This window comes from Orycteropus afer, unplaced genomic scaffold (genome assembly GCF_000298275.1).
Source record: "Orycteropus afer afer isolate SDZICR_OR568_19922 unplaced genomic scaffold, OryAfe1.0 scaffold00168, whole genome shotgun sequence".
NCBI classification, from domain to species: domain Eukaryota; kingdom Metazoa; phylum Chordata; class Mammalia; order Tubulidentata; family Orycteropodidae; genus Orycteropus; species Orycteropus afer.
Window position 1 is genome coordinate 7359267 of NW_006921755.1, and position 12099 is coordinate 7371365.

Below are 12099 nucleotides of genomic sequence, written 5' to 3' on the forward strand. Positions count from 1 at the left end.
TCAATGACATGAGACAAAGTATATGTGAACTGCTGTATGGAAAGTGAATTTGCTCTGTAAATCTTCACCCAAATCACAATAAAAAAAAAAATATATATATAATATTACTAAATAAAATATACTGAATCACGGCAGGCCATTGATTCAAGTTCATCAAGTGTTCCAAAATCTGTAGACAGGCAGGGTTCAAGCATGCCAAAAACTGCAGAACATTCCCAAAGTTTCTCCTTATATATTGGAAGTCGACCACATCCCTAAAGCAGCTACACAGTTGCTCACAGCAGATACCACCATGGAGTTGATTATCAGTCTCACCACGGGGAATAACTACCACCAGCTGCCCAGCCACTCAAAACCAGGCCCACCTAAATTGATATATAACCATAACCTTAACTACCACAAAGCTCATTATGAAGGAAATTCAAATGTAATAAGATACACTTTGAACATATCAATTATTGAAACAAAACAAAGAAAGTTTGTACCTTTACTTTCTTTGCATCTTACTGGTTTGAATATTGGCTTTAGGGAGGATCTGGATCCATCATCTTAGACCATTAAAAGAACCTGCTTTATCACAGTTCTTTGTTGCCTGCACTTCAACGCTAATTGAGAGAAGTCAGTGCTTTTCTTACTTAATCTACTGTTGGGTCTTGTTAGATCACCATCTTGTATTTTACTACAATAATTTAATGACTGTCTTGCTTGGACTATTGCCTTAGGCTTCTCACCAGTCTTTCTTTTTACATTTTGGTTCACCTCTGTCCAAGGAGATCTGGTGATGCAGTGCCTAAAGCATTTGACTGCTAATCAGAAAGTTGGTGGTTCAAACCCACCAGTCGCTTTGCAGAAAGAAGATGGGGTAATAAACTTCCACAAAGATTTATCCCCTGGGAAATTGTGGTAGTTAAGTTTGTATGTCAACTTGGCTGGGCCTGGTTGAATGGCTGGGCAGCTAGATGTAGTATTCCCCACGAAGAAACTGGCAATCAACTCCACGGTGGAATCCACTGTGAGCAGCTGAGTAGCTGCCTTGAGATGTGGTCTGCTTCCTGTATATAAAGAGAAGCCTTGGGGAACAGTCTCTAGCTTATGGCATGCTTGAACCCTTCATGTAGCCATGTCGTTGTTCAGCAACATGCCAGGCTCTGCTGACTTTGGAAATTTCAATAGACTTGAATTAATGGTCTGCCTTGTAGTTTGGTAACATCAGAACTGTGCCTTTTTACTTGTCAACCTTGGGCTTGTCAGTCTCAGCAGCCAGCAACTGTCTGAGTGAAGAAAAGCCTCTAGCTTCAGTGGGCTGGGAGCAGGAGGTAGAGCTGAAGCTCAAAGTTGAGGGGCTTTCACCCAGCCCCTAGAGCCTGGCACTTTGAACTCGGACTTAAAGCCTCCAAACTGTGAGAGAATAAACTCCTGTTTGTTTAAGCCATCTCATTTGTGGTATTTTCTGTTAGAGCAGCACAGAGGTAACCAGAACAGAAACCCAATGAGAGTCGCTATAAGTTGGAATCAACTTGATGGCAGTGAGTTTGTTTTCTGTTTGTGTCCAATCAGGAGCTCAGGTGGCATACTTGTTAAAGCATTTGGCTGCTAACCAAAAACATGGGTGGTTTGAACACACCAGCCACTCAGCAGTAGAAAGATGTGCCAGTCTGCTTTCATAAAGATTTACAGCCTTGGCAACCTTATGGAGCAGTTCTACTTTGTCATATAGGATCATGATGAGTTGGAATGGACTCAGTGGCAGTGGGTTTGGTATTTTGGTTTTTATGTCAAATATTCTCTGGCAGTCAATGTAATCTCTTAACAATGTAAGGCATTTACCACTCCCCTGCTTACAACTCTTTCATAACTTACCATATTAATTGGAATAGGATCCAAACTCCTTATCTCAGTCTTAATTTCATATCTTGTTGCCTGCTTCACCAGACTTATTTCTTAACCTGTTCCCTTTATTCATGACTTTTAAACCACACTCTCATTTTTTCTGTTCCTCTTCCAGAAACATTCCATATTTTCCCATGGCTGGTTCCTTATCCCATTATAGGGTCATTGAAATGATCATTTTCTCAGAGAAGTTGTCTCTGATTATGCTATCTAAAATAGGAACCCCCCCCCCCAGGAATTTACCCGGTCCATTGGCCTGTTTTATGTCTCTTCATTGAACAAACAAAAGTTGGTTTATGTATATGTCATATTTTTTTTTTCTTCAATAAAATATGAGCTCACTGAGAACAAAGAGTTTGTCTATTTTATTAAATGTTATACCCTCAAAACAATACCTGGTATATTGTTGGGGCCCAATGACAAGTATTAAAGAAATGAGTGAATGTTATCTAACTCAGTGTAATTTGCACCTTTTTTTGTTGTTGGATAATTTTTTTTTTTTAAATTATGCTGTTGTTTAGAATATACACAGCAAAACATATGCCCATTCATCCATTTCTACATATAAAATTCAGTGGCATTGATTATATTCTTCAAGTTGTGCATCCATTCTCACCTTCCTTTTTTGAATTGTTCCCCTCCATTATCATAAACTCACTGCTTCCTGAGGTTCCTATCTAATCTTTCAAGTTGATGTTGTCACTTTAATCCCAAATGGATAGTTCTTAAATGAGCTTAATTCTCAAGGCAGGCCTTTTTCAGTAGTTAAGCTAGGCTATTGTATGGTTTTAACAAGACTTCAGGGGATATTTTTGGTTTAAGGTTTAAAGACTGTCTCAGAGAAATGCTTTAGGCATTCATCCAGCCTCTGTGGCTCCAGAAAGTGTGTAGTCTATGAGAATTTGAAATTCTGCTCTACATATTCCCCCTTTTGATCAGGATTCTGATACATTATCTTGATTGAAATGTTCAGTAATGGTAGCCACACATCATCTAGTACTTCTGGTGTCGTAGCAAAGGAAGTGCTTGTTCAAGGAGGCAGTTGCCACTCATTCCATCTCCTCCTATTCCAGACTCACCTTTCTCATTATTCCAGGCAAATAGAGACCAATTGTGAATAGCCCTGTGCAAATTTCTAAGACCCCAGGCACCACGCCAGGATCTAGGAGGCAGAGCAAAAATACCAAACATACTATTAGGCTAGTTAACTGACATGACCCATGAAACCATGACCCTAAACCTCCAAACCGAGGAACCAAATCTCATGAGGTTTCTGGCTATACATAAGCAGCCTCAGCTACTTCTCTTTTTTTGTTATTGCATAATTCTTTTTTCTTTTCATTTTTTTAAACTTTAATTGTGGTGGAAACATACATGACATTTGCCAACATAATAACTTCCACATTTACAGCTCAGGGACATTGATTACCTTTTCACATTGGACCACCATTATTGCTCTCCTTTTCCAAAATATTCCACCACCATTAGCATAAACTAAATACCCCCAGACAAAAGCTTCCTCTTTTCCCCACCCTCCTACTCTTGGTAACCACGAATAGTCCTTGGTATATTATGAGCTCTGGTGTCGTAGTGCCTAAGGCATATGATTGCTAACCAGAAGGCTGGTGGTTCAAACGCCCCAGCCACTCCTTGGAAGGAATGTTGGGTCATCTACTTCCATAGTGATACCACCTCAGAAACCCAAGGAGGGGTCTCTATGAGTTGGATCTGACTGGATAGTAGTGGGGCGAAAAATACATACATACATACATATATATATATATATATATATATATACACATATATATATATATATAATTTTTTTTCCCCAACCTATCTAGAAATTTTCCCTTCCCACCCCTCCCATCCCTGGAAACAAACACAGAAAGTTTCCTTCCATGTATAAAACTTTCCTTGACCTTTTACAAGAGTGGACTAATACAGTTTGTGTCCTTCTGTAATTGACTTATTTCTCTCAGCATAATGTCTTCTAAGTTCATCTACATTATGCAGTGTTTTGCAGATTCTACCCTATTCTTTATTTTAAAATACATGTTATTGAAATATAATTTATGTAGAGTTAAATACACAAAACTAAAGTGGCATGGGTCAATACATTTTTCTGTTTTTGAAGTCTTCCCTTCCCTCCTCTCCCACCCCTGGTAACGAACAAAGGAAGTTTCCTTCACATATAAACCTTTCCTTGACTTTTTACAATAATGGACTAATACTATATTTGTGCTTCTGTAGTTGACTTATTTCACTCTGCACAATGTCCTTCAAATTGATCCATGTTATTCAGTGTTTTGCAGATTCTCTGTTATTCTTTAGTGTTGCATATTATTCCATTGTGTGTATGTACCACAGTTTGGTTATCCATTCTTCTATTGGTGGGCATGTAGGGCAGATTCTACATTATTCTATAAGGCTGTGTAGTATTCCTAGTGTGTAGCACCACAGTTTGTTTATCCATTCCACAGTTAATGGACACTTAGTTTGTTTCCATCTCTTTACTATTGTGAATAGGGCTGCGATGAACATGGTTGTACATTTATCTATTTGTGTTCTGCCTCTTATTTCTTTAGGATTTATACCCATTAATGGGATTTCTGGATCAAATAGTTCTATTTCCAACTTTTTAAAGAATTTCTACTGTGTTATTATTTTACAGTCCCACCAACAGTATATGAGAGCCCCATCTCTCCACATCCTCACCAACATTTGCTATTTCCTGTCTTGTTGAAATTTGCTATTAATGCTGGGGTGAGATGGTATATTAGTTGTTTTGATTTGCATCTTTCTAATGGCTAATGATTGTGAACATTTCTTCATGTGTTTGTTGGCTTCTGAATATCTTCTTTGGTGAAGTGTCCATTCATGTCTTCTGCCCATTTTTTAATTGGACTGCTTGTCTTTTTGTTGTTGGGGTGTTGGAGTTTTCTATAAATTTTAGAGATAAGTCTTTTGTCTTCATTGCATCATTCTTAATAACTATACACAGATACATAAATCACAAAAGTCATCTTCATTTCTCAAGCTCTCTTCTAATGAATTCTAATTTTATCTATAATTTTTTCTATATAATAAATATTGAACCCTTTCATATTTCATCAGCCTTCCTTTACTCTGGTCTAAGCTACTAGTGGCTTCTTGACTATAGCTATAACCTCTTCATTGGTGTCCCCTTTTCTAGTATTGCTTGACTTTCACAATTTTCCTTAATCCCTACACTACTTCTCCTAAGCCTCTTGCATATTTCAACAATGCTGGAAATCTCCAGATTCATTTAGCTTAGTATGTTTCACTGCAGAGAAATTTGTATATGCCTTTTTTCTCCTACTTCAACACTCTTTAATTGAACCCCCAACTACCCCATAATAAAGAAAATGAAAATCCTCACAACTAGACCAATAAGCAGCATTACAATAAATGGAGAAAAGATTGAAATTGTCAAAAATTTCATATTACTTGTTTCCACAATCAACACCAATGGGAGCAGCAGTGAAGAAATTAGATGATGTACTGCACTGGGAAAATCTGCTGCCAAAGACCTCTTTAAAGTGCTAAAGATCAAAGATGTCTCTTTGCAGACTCAAGTGCGCCTAACCCAACCATGGTATCTTCAGCGGCCTCGTGTGCATGTGAAAGCTGAACAATGAATAAGAAAGACTGAAGAAGAGTTGATGCTTTTACTTGCAGTGTTGCAAAGAATACTGAAAGTAGCATGGACTGCCTGAAGAACTAAGAAATATGTCCTGGAAGAAGTGCAACCAGAGTGCTCCTTGGAAGCAAGAATGACCAGACTTAATCTCACCTACTTTGGTCATGTTGTCTGAAGGCATTATTCCCTGGAGAAGGATATTATGCTTGGTAAAGTGAAGGGTCAGCAAAAAAGGGAAGACCCTCAATGAGATGGATTGACACCATGGCTACAATGATGGGCTCAGGTATAGCAAGGATTGTGAGGCTGGCGCAGGACTGGGCAGTGTTTTGTTCTGTTGTACATAGTTTAGCTATAAGTCAGAGCTGACTCAATGGCACCCAACAACAAAAACAAGAACGAACCAGCTTGGAGCCCCTACTCACCCATCTTGGCCAAACTTAGATAAGACATCCTTATGCTAGGAAGCCTTTCTTGAAACTTACCTGTTGGGTTAGTGTCCTCCCCCTGTGCTTTCATAGTGTTACATACAGAGTTTTAGCAGGTGTTATTCTGAATTCTAGTTTGCATTGTCTATCTAATCTATTTTTATTTTTATTTTTGTAGAAGGACAGAGCTCATGTCTGTCTTGTTCATGGCTGAACCAAAACTAACTCATTGCCATCAAGTTGATTCAGACTCATAGCGACCTCCATTGGATTTCCAAGGTTATAAATCTTTACAGAAGCAGACTGCCCCATCTTTCTTCCATGGAGCAGCTGAGGAGTTCTAACAACTGACCTTTTGGTTAGCAGCCAAATACATTAACCACTACAGCACCAGAGTACCCATTATCTAGTAGAATGGCCAAAACATGGTAGGTCCTCAATAAGAATTTAGTGAAAAACTGAGTAAGTCACCACCTTCACTGAAGCTAGCCAGATTAGAGACATAATGATTTTCGGAATTAATGTGAAGGTAGGTGTATAGTTGATATCAACTCACAGTGGGCATTGAGAATGATAAATTTGGTTTGTTCTGTAGTTGAAAGAGTTATGACAGCTTCTGTGGAATGTTTTGGAAGAATTTCTGCAAAGGTAAGCCTGTTATTATAAAATGTTTCCAAAAGTCTGATGGAAAATATGCCCTTGGGGATCAGAACTCCAGGAGAATAAAGTTGATGAAAGAAAATTACTGTTAGACATCTCATGTCAAACAAATCTTATAACTCTTGTTTTGTGCCTCCCAGCTTGAGTGCATAAGAGAAAAATGCAAATTATCCAAATGAAGTACAACTAACAGTGCATAAATCTCAAGAAAACAGTAGATACAATTATTAAAACTTGGCAAGGATAAGAAATGAATGACTTTTTTCTCTGAAATTCCAGCTTTTTTTTTCTTTTTTAAGATTAGCTTTTCCCTAAAGCTACATCAATTATAAATAATTGCTAGCAAAACTGGCACAGCTAACTCAAAGCAAATAAACTAAGAAATTAAACTGATTAAAAAATAAACAAGAGTTTTTCCTTTTTCTTAGGAAATGACTTCAAAAGTATGCCACAGTGACTTTGCTATCTGTCTATGCAGGAATATTAATATAAAATTATGGTAGACATAGATTAATTTTCTACTTCTATTTATAAATATTTTCTGGGAATGTATGGTTTGGACTTAGCTTACAAAGAAGTTACTTTATACTGTGATTCTTTTGGTAGTCATCTTAGTCAAGATTTTTGTTTTGCACCACAAAAACAACTCATGGTAGTTTAAGCAATAAAGGGGGATTTATTTTAAGGATAAAGAGGTATGTTATAGAACCCTAGGGCTGGGATGTAGCTAAGTCCTTAAGAAAGGGAAAGCTTTTAGAAAATCTGTCTCTTATCTTTGTGCCCTTTCCCACTTCTTCCCTCTCTTTCCTTCCTTCCTTCCTTCCTCCTTTCTTTCCTTCCTGCGTTCCTTCCTTCCTGCTCCCTTCCCTCCCTCCTTTTCTTCCTTCCCTCCTTATCTTTTTCACTCTGGTCTGAATAACAGACTATTGCTAGCCCAAGAGTCCTTCCCTATCTCAGTCTCAATTCCACATTCTCATAAGAGAGAATCTGACTGGTATATTTTGAACTCTTGTCCAATAAATCATTACAAAGTTACTTGAGTGATACAGTAAAACACGGCTTCCAAAGCTCATAGATTGTTGCCAGACAATTGTAGGGGCAGGAGGAGTGGCTGTCTATCAATTGTTGGATGGAACCAAGAAATTTTACATTAAATTAGAATTTATAGGGAGAACTGGAAGAAAATATTGTAGCTGATCTCAAGTATAGAGCTCTGTAGCATAGTGCCAAGGCACTTGGCTGGTAACCAGAAGGCTGACACTTCAAACCCACCAGCCACTCCTCAGAAGGAAGGTTGGGCAATCTACTTCTGTAGTGATACTGCCTCGGAAACCCAAGGAGAGGTCAGTATATATTGAGTCTGACTCGATGGCACATAACAACAACAATCTCAAATAACATGTTCTTTTTTCCAAATGACTTTCTAAAGACCTCATCACATGACTTCTATCTTCACTTTCTCTGGCCCCATTTTCATGAACAATTTAAGTAGTTTTATATATAAATGTATTGGTATTGGCAACACAAGTTCCAGAAACCAGTGCCAGTTCCATTTTTACAACTGGATGTAGAGTCATGCTTGTCTGCAGTTTTGTGCATGAATGACCCAGAGAGGAATTGAGGATCATGTTAATAAAGTCTTTGGGGTTGTCAACCTCATTTCTGGAGAACTGTGCAGTGCATACTGCTGGATAAAAAAATTCCAAGTATGGGTTTCGTATTGGGTTTATTATAGGAATGCTGCATGAATGTTCCTCTCAAAATCATCTCTGATAATTTTTTTTCAAGGCTTTCTGCATGGTTCCAATTATTCCTTTAGCTTCAGTTACTACCTATCTGCTCATGACACCCTGATATATATATATGGCCTTCCCCAACACTCTTCCAATAATTACACCTATATTTTGTTTTTCATTGATTCTTACTGTTTTCTGCTTAGATGTGTCACAAGTATCTCAAAAATAAAAACTCCAAAACTAAATTCATTTCAGCACTACCTCCTCTATCCCAACTCTGTGAGTCTGTCTGAGCTCCTGATGTCGCTGGGTTGGTTATTCACACCATCTACTCAGTTTACCCAGCCACCAAATCTAGGGGCCCATAACTCTGTTCCTTATTGAGAACCACATTATTTGGTCTCCAAGGCAGTGATACTGCCTCGAAAACCCAAGGAGGGGTCACTATGAGTCGGTCTGACTTGACGGCACATAACAACAACAACAAAGGCCTGTTGTGAGTTTACAAATCCTCTTAAATTCATTCCTGTTGGCCTGTGCCCTCTACACTGATTTAGTCCAGACTCATAATTTCTATCAGGGATTAATGCAACCAAAATTTTACTTTATCCTCCATTTTCTCCTTTTGTTCTATCTTTACACTGTCAATAGAATTGTCCTCTAATGATGCTGCTGCTATAAGCATACTGGATTATCATTCTTCTGCTTTACAACATTTCAAGTTTACTGTTGTTAATAGGTTAATGTTTGAAGTGTTTTTTAATTTGACCCTAGCACAGCTTTTTATTCTTATCTTCCTATCATATATGCAATATTTGAATCACCAGGAAATGCTGTCTGTGCCACAGAGGTTCCGTGCTCTCATACTTTTCTAACATAGCACCTGATACAGCACATGTTAATTATTTGTAAAACTCGCATTTCTCTTAATAGGTAGTGAGTTCCTCAAGGGCAGAGATGAAATTTTTTTCACCTTTGTATCCATTTTTCTGCAGTGTCCAAATATAGCAGTTGTTGAATAAGTGTTGATTAAAAGAATCTATGCCCAATCAAAAAGCCTGTACATTTATTTTTCAACTGAGAGAAAACTGAACATTACAGAAATTGGAAAATTATCATACACCCTGATGATTTTCCTCCACTTGTGAAACATCAATAATAATTGCCTATGTTATGGAAATTTATTTGCTGAAAACTTCTGTGTCATTGATGAGAGCCAAAAATTACAATACTAAAAAAAATTATAAAAGGGCAATGTCACCTCATAATTATAAGTGCCATCTTTTAGTCCTTCAGATACATTTTAATATATTGATATTATACTAATTTAGTTTTTTAAGATATCATTTTGTGATTTTCATGCTGTCTCTAAAGCTCAGCTATTCTTTACAATTTGAAAAACTCCATATATATGTAGTAAGATGTTACAGTAATCAGTGTCTGCTAAGACACGAAGAAAACAGATGCTCTACTTAAAAGGAAGCCCCCATTACAGAACTTGTAAAAAAGAAATAGTGAAAAGCAGTTTTGCAATCAGAGCTGACCACCAACTCTTGTCTAATAAAATGTTAGAGGTCAAGAAGATTGAAGGCATACGTTTGGAAAGCTGCTGGTATGCTGTGTGTCTCATTTCCCTCCAAAGAAAGAGGACTTGGTTCTATTAAAGTATAATTTCTAATAGTTAAAAACATGATGTTCTGTAAGTATAGGAAAGTGGTGTTACAAGGGTGGAGGTGGGGGTGCAGACTGTACCACATGACACACTCAGAGGGGTGGACACTAAAATGACTGTCTATAAAACTTTTGTGCAGTCTTTCAGCAAAAGTTTATTATTAATTTTAGTAAAAAAAAATCCCTATAATTAGTTATAACAACAAACAAGTTTTTCTTAAGTGCTGCTTACATATATCAATATACCTACTAGGCTAAACCTTTATGCTAATTCACTTTTTGCACCATCTAATGTGTTCGGGTCAGAGTTGTCATTGTTACCCAATTACAATGATGTTTCAAATCATGTGGTTTTGTCTGTATGTGGTACAAGCACATGCTGTTGTTTTAATTCCTGTTGGTGTTTTTATATTCTCTGATTTTGTCAAACTTTCTGATGTTTTAGCTATCATATTGTGGTAAGTAGTAGTTGTGAACCTATATCAGTAACTTTTTTTTGAGAATCAAGTAGTAATTAAGGGAAAGGAGAAGAATTAAAAAAAAGCCTTCTGCTCTGTTACTAAAATGTCATAACTAATCATGTAATTCAACACATAAATATTTTACAAAATAACTTTGTTGTTAGCAAAATAATTTTGTTCTTAGCAATCTAAGAAATATTACATTTAAGTCATTTTCAACTATATTTGTCACATATGACTAATACTGATAATAAACTTACATGTATAACAATTACTGATTATATAACTATTTCATAACTGAATAGAGAAATTGACAATTTAAAACATGAAGTAAGGGAAATGCTATGTTTCTAGATACATGTTTAGAAATATAACTTAATCTTAAATTCTTTTTTTTTTTAAATTTTAATCTCTTAATTTTTTTAAAAGAAACATCACTGGAGAGGAGACAAGGTGGTATCCTGGTGACACACTACACCCAATCCTTCAACAACAAAGACTCAGAAAAACTGAGTGAAATGAATACAAGTGATGTTTCTGGTATGCTGTGAGTCTCCTACCAGCACCGAAGAAAGGGGAACAGAATTAGACTGAGTGCCAATTGGAAGGGGAGACAGAGCTAAGGCAGTGATTGGGGGGAGAAAAGAAGCCAGGGCCGGATGAAGTGTGGCTGTTTTTAGACAGAGAATGCATCATATAGAGGAAGAGAAACCAACTTCATGGAATTTATGCTGGGACAGAGACACAGTGAGGACAGATCTGGAGGGAAACAGATGAGTAGAATGTGAGCTGGATCTGGGAGACAAAAGTTCAGGGAAATGGGTGAGATTCCCAGCGGCACATGCAACTGAAGAACAAGCAGGGGGTCAGTGAAGGGAGATGAAACAGCTCACTACTAATGAACACTAGTCTTTGGGTTAAGGGTCCACATGACGGGAAAGCTGTTGGGTGCTGGCTGGAGATACTGGACTCTAGGAGGCTCCCTACTTGATTGAGTCCAGGCAGGAACTGGATAATATGCTGTACATGCTTAAGTGTAGTGAACCTACACCAGTGAAATGTGACTGGAGAGGTGCATTCTTCTACTTTCCACACTATAACTTCCTGGTGACTAGGGGTAATCTCCCTTCCTGTCTTCATCAACCAGGTGGCTAAGGGCACTCTACCTGTCACCTTCCACCTTCCTGGTTCCTCAGGTCACCTCCACCCATGAGCAGCCACTCGCCATACTATGCCCCAAGCAGATAGAGCCAAGGGACTGAGACCTCAGCCTGTTGGTGCTTGTGTGATTGACACATCTAGCTCTCACAGAATGCAAGATTATACTCCATGGCCTTTGCTGTTGGAAGTATACATGTGTGCCAGGTTCCAGCCCCCTCTGTGAGCATACACTCCTGCAGATCACACATCAGTTGCCTGCTGCCAGTGCTGTCAGCTGACCTTAGCAGCAACAGCCCTTTTTTTTTTCTTTTCTATTCTTGTCTTTTTCTTTTCTCCTTTTTCCTTTTATTTTTTCACTTTATATTTATTTTTAATTGTTTATTTTTCCTTCTTCTTCCTTTTCTTCTTTTTTATCCTCACCTTTTTTTTCT